At 44.7% G+C, this 15,324-nt stretch overlaps 1 long non-coding RNA gene across 1 annotated transcript; it reads left to right on the top strand.

The window, feature by feature from the left end:
• Positions 1 to 4,007: 4,007 nt before the first annotated feature.
• Positions 4,008 to 8,307, top strand: LOC130681913 (uncharacterized). The gene is made up of 3 exons (XR_008995191.1): positions 4,008 to 4,264; positions 6,325 to 7,758; positions 7,854 to 8,307. It is a non-coding gene; the product is annotated as an uncharacterized LOC130681913 (long non-coding RNA).
• The last annotated feature ends 7,017 nt before the right edge of the window (positions 8,308 to 15,324 follow it).

Below are 15,324 nucleotides of genomic sequence, written 5' to 3'. Positions count from 1 at the left end.
CATGAGCTCTTTATATATTTTGGATGTCAAGCCTTTATCAGATCTGTCATTTACGAATATATTCTCCCATACTGTAGGGTACCTTTTTGTTCTATTGATGGTGTCCTTTGCTGTACAGAAGCTTTTCAGCTTGATATAGTCCCACTTGTTCATGCTTGCTTTTGTTTTCCTTGCCTGGGGAGATATATTCATGAAGAAGTCGCTAATGTTCACATCAAAGAGATTTTTGCCTATGTTTTTTTCTAAGAGTTTTATGGTTTCATGACTTACATTCAGGTCTTTGATCCATTTTGAATTTACTTTTGTGTATGGGGTTAGACAGTGATCCAGTTTCATTCTCCTACATGTAGCTGTCCAGTTTTTCCAGCACCATCTGTTGAAGAGACTATCATTTCCCCATTGTATTTCCATGGCTCCTTTATCGAATATTAATTGACATATACGTTTGGATTAATGTCTGGAGTCTGTAATCTGTTCCACTGGTCTGTGGGTCTGTTCTTGTGCCAGTACCAAATTGTCTTGATTACTATGGCTTGGAAGTAGAGCTTGAAGTTGGGGAGTGACATCCCCCCTACTTTATTCTTCTTTCTCAGGATTGCTTTGGCTATTCAGGGTCTTTGGTGTTTCCATATGAATTTTTGAACTATTTGTTCCAGTTTGTTGAAGAATGTTGTTGGTAATTTGATAGGGATTGCATCAAATCTGTATATTGCTTTGGGCAGGATGGCCATTTTGACGATATTAATTCTTCCTAGCCACGAGCATGGGATGCGTTTCCATCTGTTAGTGTCCCCTTTAATTTCTCTTAAGAGTGTCTTATAGTTTTCAGGGTATAGGTCTTTCAGTGCTTTGGTTAGGTTTATTCCTAGGTATTTTATTCTTTTTGATGCTATTGTGAATGGAATTGTTTTCCTGATTTCTCTTTCTATTGGCTCATTGTTAGTGTATAGGAAAGCCACAGATTTCTGTGTGTTAATTTTGTATCCTGCAACTTTGCTGTATTCCGATATCAGTTCTAGTAGCTTTGGAGTGGAGTCTTTAGGGTTTTTTATGTACAATATCTTGTCATCTGCAAATAGTGACAGTTTAACTTCTTCTTTACCAATCTGGATTCCTTGTATTTCTTTGTTTTGTCTGATTGCTATGGCTAGGAACTCCAGTACTATGTTAAATAACAGTGGGGAGAGTGGGCATCCCTGTCTTGTTCCCGATCTTAGGTGAAAAGCTTTCAGCTTCTCGCTGTTCAGTATGATGTTGGCTGTGAGTTTATCATAGATGGCCTTTATTATGTTGAGGTACTTGCCCTCTATTCCCATTTTGCTGAGAGTTTTTATCATGAATGGATGTTGAACTTTGTCAAATGCTTTTTCAGCATCTATGGAGATGATCATGTGGTTTTTGTCTTTCTTTTTGTTGATGTGGTGGATGATGTTGATGGATTTTCGAATGTTGTACCATCCTTGCATCCCTGGGATGAATCCCACTTGGTCATGGTGTATGATCCTTTTGATGTATTTTTGAATTCGGTTTGCTAATATTTTATTTATTATTTATCTCCATTTTAATTTGGTTGTTGATCCATTGACTATTTAGAAGTGTGTTGTTAAGCCTCCATGCGTTTGTGAGCCTTTTTGCTTTCTTGGTACAATTTATTTCTAGTTTTATACCTTTGTCGGTTCGTTGGTAGGATTTCAATGGTTTTGAATTTACTGAGGCTCTTTTTGTGGCCTAGTATGTGGTCTATTCTGGAGAATGTTCCATGTGCACTTGAGAAGAATGTGTATCCTGTTGCTTTTGGGTGTAGAGTTCTATAGATGTCTATTAGGTCCGTCTGTTCTAGTGTGCTATTCAGTGCCTCTGTGTCCTTACTTATTTTCTGTCTGGTGGATCTGTCCTTTGGAGTGAATGGTGTGTTGAAGTCTCTGAAAATGAATGCATTGCAGTCTATTTCCTCCTTTAGTTCTGTTAGTATTTGTTTCACATATGCTGGTGCTCCTGTGTTGGGTGCATATATATTTAGAATGGTTATATCTTGTTGGACTGAGCCCTTTATCATTATGTAATGTCCTTCTTTATCTCTTGTTACTTTCTTTGTTTTGAAGTCTATTTTGTCTGATACTAGTACTGCAACACCTGCTTTTTTCTCCCTATTGTTTGCATGAAATATCTTTTTCCATCCGTTGACTTTTAGTCTGTGCATGTCTTTGGGTTTGAGGTGTGTCTCTTGTAAGCAGAATATAGATGGGTCTTGTTTTTTGTCCATTCAGTGACTCTATGTCTTTTGATTGGTGCATTCAGTCCATTTACATTTAGGGTGATTATCGATAGGTATGTACTTATTGCCATTTCAGGCTTTAGATTCGTGGTTACCAAAGGTTCCAGGTTACTTTCCTTACTATCTAAGAGTCTAACTTAACTCGCTTAGTATGCTGTTACAAACACAATCTAAAGTTTCTTTTCTATTTCTCCTCCTTTTTCTTCCTTCTTCATTCTTTATATATTAGGTATCAGATTCTGTACTTTTTCTCTATCCCTTGATTGGCTTTGGGAATAGTCAATTTAATTTGGCATTTGCCTCGCAATCAGCTGTTCCACCCTCCCTACCATAATTTTCCTACCTCTGGTGACAGCTACCCACCCCTAGGAACACTTCCATCTATAGCAGTCCCTCAAAAATATACTGCAGAGATGGTTTGTGGGAGGTAAACTCTCTCAGCTTTTGCTTATCTGGAAATTGTTTAATTCCCCCTTCAAATTTAAATGATAATCTCGCCGGATAAAGTTATCTTGGTTCCAGGCCCTTCTGCTTCATGGCATTAAATACATCATGCCACTCCCTTCTGGCCTGTAAGGTTTCTGCTGGGAAGTCTGTCGTTAGTCTGATGGGCTTTCCTTTGTATGTGATCTTATTTCTGCCTCTGGCTGCTTTTAACAGTCTGTCCTTATCCTTGATCTTTCCCATTTTAATTACTATGTGTCTTGGTGTTGTCTTCCTTGGGTCCCTTGTGTAGGGGGATCTGTGGATCTCCATGGCCTGACAGACTATGTCCTTCCCCAGATTGGGGAAGTTTTCAGCAACTACCTCCTCAAAGACACTTTCTATCCCTTTTTCTCTCTCTTCTTCTTCTGGTATCCCTATAATGCGAATATTGTTCCGCTTGGATTGGTCACAGTTCTCTCAATATTCTTTCATTTTTAGAGATCCTTTTTTCTCTCTGTGCCTCAGCTTCTTTGTATTCCTCTTCTCTAGTTTCCATTTCATTTATTGTCTCCTCCACTGTATCCAACCTGCTTTTAATACCCTCCATCGTGTTCTTTAATGATTGGATCTCTGACCTGAATTCATTCCTGAGTTCTTGGATGTCTTTCCGTACCTCCATTAGGATGTTGATTATTTTTATTTTGAACTCCCTTTCAGGAAGAGTCACGAGGTCCGTATCATTTAAGTCTTTCTCTGGAGTTGTATTAACAATTTTACTCTGGACAAGGTTCCTTTGGCGTTTCATGTTTGTATATGTCGCCCTCTAGTGTCCAGAAGCTCTATTCTGGAGCTGCTCAGCCCCTGAAGCAATGTCGGGGGTCGCAGGGGAGTGGTACTGGTGCCTGGGGGGAGGAAAGAGCTGTTCCCCGCCTCCTGGCTCCTGTGCCTGTCTCTACTGCCTGAGCCAGTGGGCTGGGCACACAGGTATAAGTTTTTGTCCCAGAGCAGCCAGATATGGATCCCTGCTTTCCACAAGCAGCCGGAATCCCAGTCTCCCCAGGAACTCTGCCTGTATTTGAAAGGGCAAGCTCCCAGATTCTATTTCAGCCAATTGGGACCCGGATCCTACCTCAGCCAATTGGGACCCGGATCCTAATTCACCCAATCAGAGCTTTGTCTCTCTCCTCTCCAGTCAGCAAGGAGCTCACCCACCACCCTTATACCCTGCCAATTGACCAGAGCCACGACCTATCACCCCACCAACTACCCCTAGATCCAGCCAATCAGCGAGAGCCACGACCATCACCCCACCAACTGCCCTAGAACCCCATAAAACCTTTGTGGTATTGAAACTCGCTCTCTCTCTCTGGCATCTTGCCACTGTGTTGGTGTAGATGAGAGATTGAGCTCGAGCTAGCTCAAATAAAGACTCTTTGCTTTTGCATCGGTGTTGACTCCTTGGTGGTCTTCTGGGATTCGCGACTTTGGGCACAACATTTGGGGGGTCATCCGGGATCCCAGACACCCCCAGGACTCCCGACCCGGAGGGCCCTGTGCCGGCTGGTGAGTGCACTCAGTTATCTGTCTGTCCTTGTCTACCTGTGTCTCACTCTGTCTTTATCTGTGTCTCACTGTTTTTGTTCATGAACAAGCCTGTATAAGCCTGTAGGAGCTCCAATCTGTATCTGGGTCGGCATTGACTTAGGCGGACGTGCTGGCGGGTCGCCGACCAGGGGTCTTGGGAGATGTCCCTTGCCCCCATCTGGAAGACGAGGTCCTCATCTGTGAGGAAAGTCGGCTGCCGCTGAAGTCCGACAGGCCCTCAACTTACTTTCAGTTTTGCCTCCGCGGCTGCGGCAGATTCTTCTCTGTAGGCGCCTGTTTGTTGTTTGTCGTGTTTGTCTTAGTCTTGTTTACAGAAGAAATGGGACAGACGCAGATGACCCCCTTGTCTCTCATGACAGACCATTTTTCTCAGACGTTAGGGAGAGAGCTCACAATTTGAGCACGGACATCAGGAAGGGAAAATTTTGTGTTTTCTGCACCTCCGAGAGGCCATCCTTTAACGTTGGCTGGCTGCCGGAGGGAACATTTAATCCAACCACTCTCTTACAGGTTAAAGATATTAGGGGAAGAGCTAACAACCTCAGTGTGGAAGTCCAGAAGGGTCGGTGGCAGACTTTTTGTTCTAGTGAGTAGCCAGTTTTCAATGTTGGATGGCTGCCAGAGGGAACCTTATCATTATGTCTCAGTCTGTATGTTTGTGTGTCTAAGTGTGTAAATGAAAATATCTTTCTACCTCCGGATGGTATTAATGAAATTGATTTAAAGACAAGTGCTTGTGAAAATTGGGCATTCGAAAACTTCCAGAAAATCTGATAAAAAATGTTAAGCATTAATGCTAATTTGGGTTTGGCTGAGGCGCACATGTCCTTGTAGTTATCATCTGCCTCAGTTTACCTAAGGTCATTTAAGTCGATGTTATCTGCTAAATCTTTTAAGAATAAAATGCTTAAAGGCTTGGCTTTGTCTAATATTCAGTAAAGGTCTTGTAAGTAATCTAGCATAGTTTTTACGAATGAGTGAACTAAATGAGTGTGGCAAGTGAACACCTTTTTAATTGTGTGTTACAGTGTGTATACCTACCTGCAGCCTGAGAATCTTTGTAGTAACCTAAAATCTTAAAGTTTTGCTAAGTTGATATACTTTATGTTTAGTGAGAGATTGTGCTGTAAAGCTCATAGTTACAGAAATTATAAAATGTTCATAAATTTGTCAATCTAAAGAATGCTAGTGTAACAGTTTACAATAGCCTGCTTCTCAGTGTTCACTAGAAATTAAGGTACCTAATGGTTTTAAGTTCTAATTAAAACTACTTAAAGTAATACGGAAAACATTTCTGCATGCTAAAGAATGTGTCTTTTGATAATAGAAAGTAACTTTGTTCTAAAGTACAGCTGTTTATTTAGAGGGAGAACTCTAAATATAAGAAGAAGGTTGTAGAAAGTTTTGGAAGAGTTTAATATGGTCATGCTATATAAAATTAAAGCAAATGAGTCTCAGTATCAAGTACACAGCAAAATTAGAATTTTGTTTTCAGTTAAAAAGACAAAGTTTTCTTAAACTGTTAGTCTGCTCTTAATGATGGAAGATTGCAAAAGGCTTTCTAATTGTTTTATCAAAGAAGTTTCTCATGCTTAAAGTCTCAATGAGTTGTCTGAGTATTTAAGAAAATGACATCTTAATACTAAAAAAACTTAAAGCTAAAGTTTGCTAACAACTGTGTAAACTTCTTTATTTGCCTTTGATGTATTTTGTCATTCTGGTTAAATGGATAAGTATTGCTTCATAGCAACCTATAATACTATTTAAGCAAGTGCCAAATAAACTTTCTTCTGACAACTTCCCAAAATCAAATTCAAAAAGGTACTTTTACCTCTAGTTAACTCTGATATTTTCCGGAGGGCCCCTGGAACATGTCGGAGGGATTTTTTTCTATTGGAGAAAGTATTTGACTAATTTGGCTTATTTATCTGATATAGACTTACCTGCTTAATTACCTGGAAAGCACTGTCAAAGGGAATGATGCTAAACTTTGTTACTGAATGTTTTTTTTGTTACAGAAATATCCGAATTTCCTTATGTCTACTGTCTTGCAGTAAGCTCTCATCAGAACTTTAACCATTGTCATTTGTAAGTCTTTTGCCATTTATAGTCACTGTTTTATTACTCCTACACTAGTAAAGAACTAGATTTCAGCAGAACAGGTATTGGTTACATAGGATTAAGTGAACTAAGGAAGATGGTTTTGTGACTTTTTGTTTCAGATGTTGCTGATAAAGTGTTTTAAGCTTTTTCTCTTAAGCTGACAGATTCATGAATGACAATACCTTTATAAGCAGAATTGAAACATTTATCTTTCTCTCTACCTGATCCCTCAAGAATTTAAAAGCTTTCAGTATTTTTATGTTTCATGGCAGTATGTTTATTTGCATAAGTTCAATAAGAACCTGCATTCCTTGTAAGAGGACCAATTAAAAACACAGGTTATACTACCAAGGCTTTGTTGGAATGTCATACCTGAGAGACACGTGCATAAACTCAGATATGGACAGCTTTAAGGAACTAAGGTTGACTTTATAAAGCCAACAAAGCCCCTTGGAAGAACTGGCCTGGTACCTTGCTTACAGGGTTCCTAGCAGCCTTACCAGGTGAGTAAGGAAGGTCACTTTCTGGCAGGTTCAGGAACCTCAAGATGTCTCAGGGACCTCGAGAAGAGAGGAATTCACCCAAATCTACAGGTACTGCAGGCAAAACCTGATGGCAAGTCTGGCTTGGCTGTCTGGCCTCAAGAGGCCTTTAAAAGTTCAATCTGAAATTCCTTACAAAAAGTTCCACAAGGCATGTTTAAAAGAGCCTATGTAATCAATTGCTCCTTTTGCTGCACTTATGCAAATAATCAAGCCAACTGTTAATTGTTTTCTGAATCTGGCTAATTCTAATAAAAATAAGGGTGATTTTAGAGAAAAGTATTGTTTCAATAATGCAGTCTTATCTATACTAAATCCTAATACTAGTCATTGAGATGTAAACTCGATCCAGAATTCTAGTTTCCCCATAATACCTGACTATGATTCTCAATTAGAGTCTTCATATTTCTAGTTCTCATATTCAGCCATGCATTCTTAATCTCGTCAAGTTTGTCCTTCCAGAATGGAAAATCCAACTCCAGATGTTGCTACTTAACCTAATAACACAATTTGTTTTATCTTGCCTAGAAGCCACAAAACTGCAAATAGTAATAGAAATGAAACCCAGAATAGAAGCGCCAACTTTCCGAGGCCCTCTCAACTGACCAGTGATGGAGACCTAGCTGCACCCTTTACTGCGCCCCCTTCTCAGCACGAAGCAGCCAGAGCGGTCATTGCCCCTTTTCCCTAGCAGCAGCTAGGGTCTCTATCTGTAGAGGGGAGAATGAGACAGGGACCATAGGCTTAGACAGAATAAGGTGAGAGCCTCTGGAGGGGGCAGGGCAGGATATTTGCAATCAGAGCAACGTAACTACATGCTGGAAACCACCCCCCCTACTAAAACTATGTTAAACATTAAGCTCTAGAATCATTCTTCAGTGAGATTAGTTAATGTTCCCCAGATAAAGAAGAGTAGCACATGTTTTATTATGCTAATCATTTGTAATCGTGTATAAGATTCACTTTAGCATAGTAAAAGGCCCAGGCCTATGTGCTGTCTTTCCTCCTTCAGATCTGACTAGGTAATTTTGCAAGCTGAGCAATTGACTTAGCATGCAGACCCAGCTGTAGACGGCATAGTAAAAGGCAGGATTCTTTAGCAAATAGACAATATCTTAGCCCACCTTAGAGGCTGGGCATGCAGTCTTTTGATGTGCGCCCGAACCAAGGCGCCAGTGTCCCAGAGAGAAATCAAGGCAGGAAATTATCTTTAATATTCAAGGACCCCTTGCTATCCTACTCCTTTTACTAACCCTTGGGCCCTGTATCATCAACAGGCTGGTCCAGATTGTCAGAGACCACGTGGGGGCTGTCCAACCGATAGTCCTCCGTGCTCAATACAAGCCCCTAGTAATCTTGTTACTCCTGCTTACCTTTAGACCATGTACCCTCAAAAACTGATAACTTTAATTAAAGATAGAATTAATACAGTCCAGCTAATGGTGCTAAGACAACAGTATCAGCCTTTATCTCCTTACAACTGCAAAACCTTATTAGACCCATGATTGGGTCCCTTCTTAGGATCCAGAGAAGGTGGGGAATGAAAGGGCAAGCTCCAAGATTCTATTTAAGCCAATTGGGACCCGGATCCTACCTCAGCCAATTGGGACCTGGATCCTATTTCACCCAATCGGAGCTTGGTCTCTCTCCTCTCTAGTCAGCAAGGAGCTCACCCACCACCCTTAGACCCTGCCAATTGACCAGAGCCACGACCTATCACCCCACCAACTACCTCTAGATCCAGCCAATCAGCCAGAGCCATGACCATCACCCCACCAACTACCCCTAGATCCAGCCAATCAGCCAGAGCCACGACCATTACCCCACCAACTACCTCTAGATCCAACCAATCAGCCAGAGCCATGACCATCACCCCACCAACTGCCCTAGAACCCCATAAAACCCTTGTGGTATTGAAACTCGCTCTCTTTCTCTGGCATCTTGCCACTGCGTTGGTGTAGATGAGAGATTGAGCTTGAGCTAGCTCGAATAAAGGCTCTTTGCTTTTGCATCAGTGTTGGCTCCTTGGTGGTCTTCTGGGATTCATGACTTTGGGCACAACAGTATTAACTTTCCATGCGAGTCTCATGAAAGCACCATGAAATGTAGGTTTGTGCTCCCAGAGCAGATCTCCGGAGCTAGGTATTCAGTAGTCCCAAGCCTTCCACTCCCTCCCTGCTCCATTTGTCTTCCTCCTGCCGGCGAGCTGGGGTGGGGGAGGGGCTTGGGTCCCGTGGAGCCACAGCTCTGGTAAGTTACCCCGTTCGCTGAGGTCTGCTCTTTTCTCCGGGTGTGTACAGTCTGACGCCGTCCTCTTTCCTGTTGCTCTCTCAGGATTAGTTGCGCCAATTAAATTTTCTAACTGTATCCAGTTTTACCAGGAAGCCTCTGTCTCTCCTCTCAGGCCGCCATCTTTAATCCATCTGAGCAATAGAATTTTATTTGTGTTTTAGAGACAACCCTAACTTCTGGTGTAAAATGGATGAGAAGAGGAGTATTGGGAGGCCAGCAAGGGGGGGGTGCAGTCCTAGGAGTAAGGTGCCCAGTTGGGAGGCTTTTTGGCAGTAGTGCAAACAGGATGAGGGCCTTAGCAAGACAGTGGTAGGACGAATTGGAGGGAGATTTAGGACAGAATGAACAGGCCACAGGCCACAGGTCTTGATAGAAGACAGTGAAACTAGGACCCCCCCGCCCCACCACACCAAAAGCAAAACCTAGTGACATTTACTAGCTAATCAAATAGAAAACAGAGCTTTGCCAGAGCAGCAGCAGTGAGAAATAGCCACGGGGTGGGCTGACAGTAAATCCAAAGTCGTCTGCCCTGTGATATGGTATGGCAGTCAGGGAAGTGAATGCCATCTTAGGGGGCTTGAGTAGAGAAGTCTAGTGTCTAGACAAGGGACATGACCGTCCTGGTTTGCTCTGTGCACAGGAGTTAGGAGTTTGCGGGGAGGATAGACCGAGTTCCCACCTTCCATTTTCAAATATATAAAGGAATTGGTATAACTTCAAAGAAGAGTCTTGAACCCAGGTTTTTGGAAGAAAAGAACCCGGAAGAATAATGGGCCAGAAGATTTTTTTTCAAATTGTTGGATCACCACAGGAAGAAGGGCAACGCTGGCTTTGCGTGGCCTCGAGGAGCAGAAGTTACACGGGGCTGGTTTCACTCAACCTCAAGCCACCTAGGCAGGGACCCAAGCGGCGGTCAGTGGAGACAGTGAGTCGTCGTCCCTGGAAGTTGTCCAACCTGGAGGGCAGGGACTCCGTACATGGGACAAACAACAACAAAACCCCAACACAAAACACAAACACAAATAAAACAAAACAAACCAATAACGAAGCGAGACAGTCAGTGGATGACCTTCGCTGTCATCTTGCTGACGCTATGATGTGTAAATTTCGGCCAAGCAGGTGTTAATTTCTCAGCAGTCCTGACTTGGATGAGGTGGACAACAGTACCTCTCTCGTTAGCTTTTTAATGCTCGTTTATTCAAAGGAAATAGGTCGCGTGGGGCCAGCTAACCAGTAAGTTGCAGTCTCTAAATCACTGGAACTTCAAGCGGGGGTTGGGGGGCGGCGCCTGGGCAGAGCCTTACAATCGTCAGGAGCAACCGCGCAAAGGGATAAACTTTGGCTCCTGCTTTGCCGCACGAGAGGGGCGGGGTTACTTGAATAGGTCCTCAGGGGAAGGCGATTGGCCTCTGGGGAGTCGAAGGGGCGGGACCAACCATTGTTGCCATTGGTCCTGCGGGCAAGTTGAGGGACGGCAGCGAGGGGGCGGAGTCCGCGAGGGGAGGCAATAGGCTTGGCGAGAGTTCACTGAGGGGATTCCACCGCCTGGAGGCGGGAGCCGGGACGCAGCTGTGAGGAGCTCGTGCGGGCCACAGGGGGGCGAGGGGCGCACGGGGCGTTGGCACGGGGGCGCGCGCTTGCGTCGCCGACTTCGATGCGGCGGGGACGGTTCTGCGCCCCGTGAGCTCGACGCGATCCATTCAACAGCTGGCTTTGCGGGTCACTGTCTCGCGGAGCGACTGGATGTGTTGACTGTTGAGACTGCGGCGGCTGGAGAGAGGCAGCGGCAGTGGCAGTCCCGCTACCTCAGCGGAGACCAGAGTGAAGGGAGACGCGGCTCCTTAGGCTCCCGGTAAATGCTCCCCGCTCTACTCGCCGAGAAGGCAGCTATGTCCCGCTGCGTCTCGGCCGGCTGGCCGCCCTGGCCTGTAGGATCTCTGGCATCTCTCACACAGGGCCACGTAGGCCCTCGGTAGGGACTGGGAAGGGGATGTGCAGGACTCAGGTCGCCCCGCCTGCCCCTGCAGAGTCAGGTTTTCCACAGATACGCCTAGGCTCTTCCTCCGGTCGTCTCCCTTCACGCTAGACCTTGCAGCATCTCCTCAGGTCCTGCGCCGCTCTAGGGGGCGCTCTGGCAACCACTCCCGGGCTCCCTCAGGCAGCTGCTCTGACAGAGGTCGCTCAAGGCATTCCCCTGGGCATATGCGGTTAGTGGTGTCCTGCTAATGGGAACTGAAGGTGCCCTCTACTGTTAGAGCCATATGCCAAGGGCCAAGATGTTTGGCTTTCCGCCGGTTCCTTCTGTTCTCGTTCAATTAATCATCAGCAGGGCTTCACTGCCCCCACCCCACAGTGACCGGGTCCTTGGGTTCAGGGACTTGTCGAGTCTCTCTTGAGGCTTCCAGCTCAGGCGGAATAAGACCATTTCTAACTGACAAGGAGGGCAGTGCACGCCCACATGGCAAGGAGCATAGGGTCGTGAGCTTGGACTGGGGGGCATCGGGGTGAGGGGAAGAAGCAAGTTGGAGAGGCCCAGGCTGTGGGAGAAACTGCCTCTTGAATGCAGGGAAATCATACAGTCTTGGTCCTTGGGACTAGAGTTGTCTTTATATGTGGTTTTCTGCTTTTTGCGATTTTACTTAAAGCCAACACTACAGGAGAACTTTTGAATGCTGCTAACTCTGAGGAGTAACACTGGGTTCCAGCATGAGGGCCGGTTGCCCTTTGAGCCTCTTCATTTTCTCTCTCTTTTCTAGATTGACAATAAGGTCCCAGAGATGATGCTCATTTTGTGCTGTTTTCCTGCCTGCCTCTGATCTAATTTTGAAACTTTACTCTATTGAAAGAGTGTAAACCTGGGCAGCATGATTGGTAGGGATTAGTCTTCATGCTGAGAAAACCCACTCTTTGGGATAATATAGTTGGGAACTCTCAAGCTCTGTTTTTTTGTTGTTGTCCTTTGCTTTCCAAAGAATGTGGCATTCCAGTAGCTCATTTTTCTGTGCCCTGTTTTTTGGTTTGAGAGGGAGTCACTCAAAGCATGGAGTAACTTGCACAAAGGTATTTTGACTCCTCTTGTTAAGCACAGAGAAAATGGAGGAATGGAACAGGCCTGCTGGTACTGGCCCCCAGAGGATCCCAGCTATCATGCATCTCAGAGGATGGGCAGGGCTGACTTGAGGTGGAGTAACATTGCAGGGGAGCGCCTGCAGAGGCTATCTTGGCTCCTGTGGTGGGTTGTGGGCTTTTGATTTAGTCCCAGCCAAAGATCACCCACAGTAGGGCTCATTTCTCCGGGTTCCCCATCATACACTCATGTGAACTGAGTGGCCTTTGACTGGCTTCATGTGTTACCTCCAGCGTCAGGGGAGGCACAGAAACTAGAGAATTTGAAGGTGGTGGTGGAGTGTGTGTGTGTGTGTGTGTGTGTGTGTGTGTGTGTGTGCACGAGAGAGAGAGAGAGAGAGAGAGAGACAGAGAGAGACTTTTGTTTTCACTGTCGAAGCAGCTCTCTGCCACTAAGACTGGCTACATGTTTATTTTCCCAGCACACCTTCCTGCTTTTGCTAGAGAGATGGACTTTTGCTGAGTTGTTTCAGAGCCAGGGTGGTGTTACTTGTGCCACTTTCTGATTTCATGTCCATTTGGGTCTCTGAGTTCTATGTTATATCCAACATGTTCCTGGAACTTTAAGAGCTTTAAAGCCAAGCTGGTATCTCAGGTAGACTAATGGCTGGGGCACAGTCTGAGCAAGTGTGGGTGCATGGAATCCAGTGGTGCTATGCTCAGGAGAGACAGTGTAAGGGCAGGAGCACTTTCAGGAGGAGAGGAAGATCAGCTGTAGGATCTAAGAGCTCACATTAATTGAGTACTTCCTGGGGGTTAGGTACTTTACTTGGCATTGTTTCCCTTAACCCTTGAAAAATTCTGTAAGGTAGGCATTATTTTCATCTTCTGAAGCTCAAAGAGGTTAGGTAAATCACCCAGCTGGTTAATAGCAGAGGTGGGATTTGAATCCAGGTCTGCTTGACACCAGCCCTTGAGCTCGAAACATTTCACTATTTATTGTCACAGTGAAGGTTCATGAAAGAGGTGGGATGTGCAAAGCTTTGAAGGGTGGGTGGGACTTACACACGGAGAGAGGACATTTGGCTGAAGGGATCAGCAGTTTTGAGTTTGAAGGAACTTAAGGAAAATTGGCCCAACTGGAATGGGGGATGGACAGGAATGGGGGATGGATGCAGGGGCACGATGAAATCTAAGACTGGTGAGGTGGGGTAGGCTCATAATGTGGAGAGCCTTGAAAGGAATTTGTGATTTGATGAAATGAGAATTAGGGAGATGGTGAGAATTTTTAAGCAAGGAAGAGCATAGCAAAACTAGTACCAAGCCCTTGGTGTGCCCTACCTGGGTCTGTGAGTCTGTCTCTGCCTCACTGTTTTTTCAGAAACTTGCCCAGAGGTCAGCATATTTAACTCTTGCATTTGAATTTCCTGAACCCTTGGGGAGCACCAGGTGTATGCGACCAAACACATTCCTGGGTTCAATGTGCAGAAGGACAAGCTAAGAGAGGGGGGCCCTGGGTCAACTTCAGCCTTAGGTCGTTGTGCTTCAGCCCACACAGTATTTTAAAAAGCCATTGAATTCGAGGTTAACATTGAAAAGGCAAAAGATCTCAATAAAAATCTCTTGAAACACCAGAAGCATTGGTCTGTTTCACCTGCAGAAGGCAGAGCTTTGCAGTGCTAACTCCTTTAACTGGGGTCTGAGTGCTCCATGTCTCCCTAGTCCTGGGACCTATCAGACCCCGTGGGTCCCAGACCCACCCCCACTCTAGGGAAATGAGGCCCCACTTGGGAAGATTCAATTTTAGGATTAGCTTCGTGTCTTACTGTGTAATCAGGGAATTGCTGGACATGCAGTAGATTCGACTCTGTGAAATGCAAATAATCTTACACACAGGGAATGCAGTAGACATTCGGGGTGGGCTGATGGCCACGGACTGAGAATTATCCATGGGTGGTACCTTTCCCCTGGGCTGGAGTTGTAAAGCCTCCTATGTATGCTAGGGTCTCCAAGAGACATTTTGCCAGGCCTTGTTGATCTCCTTCACCCTTCACTGGGACTCAGAGTTTCTTTCTGTTGAATACTTGGTGTGTATAGGATGTGGGTCAAAATGATAAAAAGAGTTTAGGGGGAAAAAAACAACTCAGAAATAACTGCCTAAGAAGTAGTGTGTTACAAATGTTAACCTGGAAAGTCCCAGAAGGCACTCCATATGTACTAGATGAACAGGAATAAGCCATTTTTGTGTTGGCGTTGGGGGTGGAAACTTCTTTCATGTGTAGGTCTGTCCAGGCACTGCAGGACATTCAGCAACTCTGATTCCCAGCTTACCAAATGGTAGCGGTGCACCCCCCTATGCCAGTGACTGTGACAAACACAGTCAGCCGTGACTATGCCTGTTTCAGCACTCTCGAAGGGAGCAGTGCTAGCACATTTGAACAACATAGAAGCATGTTCCCAGGAACTCTAACACTCATTTCATGGAGAAGAGTGTTAAAACCATTATCACTTATCTGTAGCCCACAGTCTCCTATTTTTCTCATGGCACTCACCATTTTCTTCCTCAGATTCCAGTTAATTCTCCTAATTTCTTTTTCTTTCTAAACTCAGTTCTTTGAGGGTGACTCATCACTGTCGCCCCCAAAGTGTTTTAAACATGGTAGATGTTTGGTAGGTACACTTGATTGATCTTGACATTCACTGATTAGTGGTAATAGCTCTAGGAGCCTGGAAGAATGAGCAAGTGTGCATTAGCATTTCACTATTGCTCTTTAGCTGCTATTATTACTATTTTCAATATGTAGGTAATACCTTTTAAATGTAGTTGATGAGCAATCTCTGTTTCAGGTAAGGTCTAGCATTACTGGTGAGCCAGGCAGATGCAGTCCCTGCCCTCATGGAACTTACACACTGGAGGGCCGGGGGGACAGATAAAAACATACTGACACATCATAGATTGGTCATTTCAGTGTTACAGTGAAAATAAAATGGGTTCATATGCTGCAATATGACAGG

Source organism: Manis pentadactyla, chromosome X, assembly GCF_030020395.1.
Source record: "Manis pentadactyla isolate mManPen7 chromosome X, mManPen7.hap1, whole genome shotgun sequence".
Taxonomy (NCBI): Eukaryota; Metazoa; Chordata; class Mammalia; order Pholidota; family Manidae; genus Manis; species Manis pentadactyla.
This window is presented reverse-complemented; position numbering and strand designations above follow the sequence as displayed.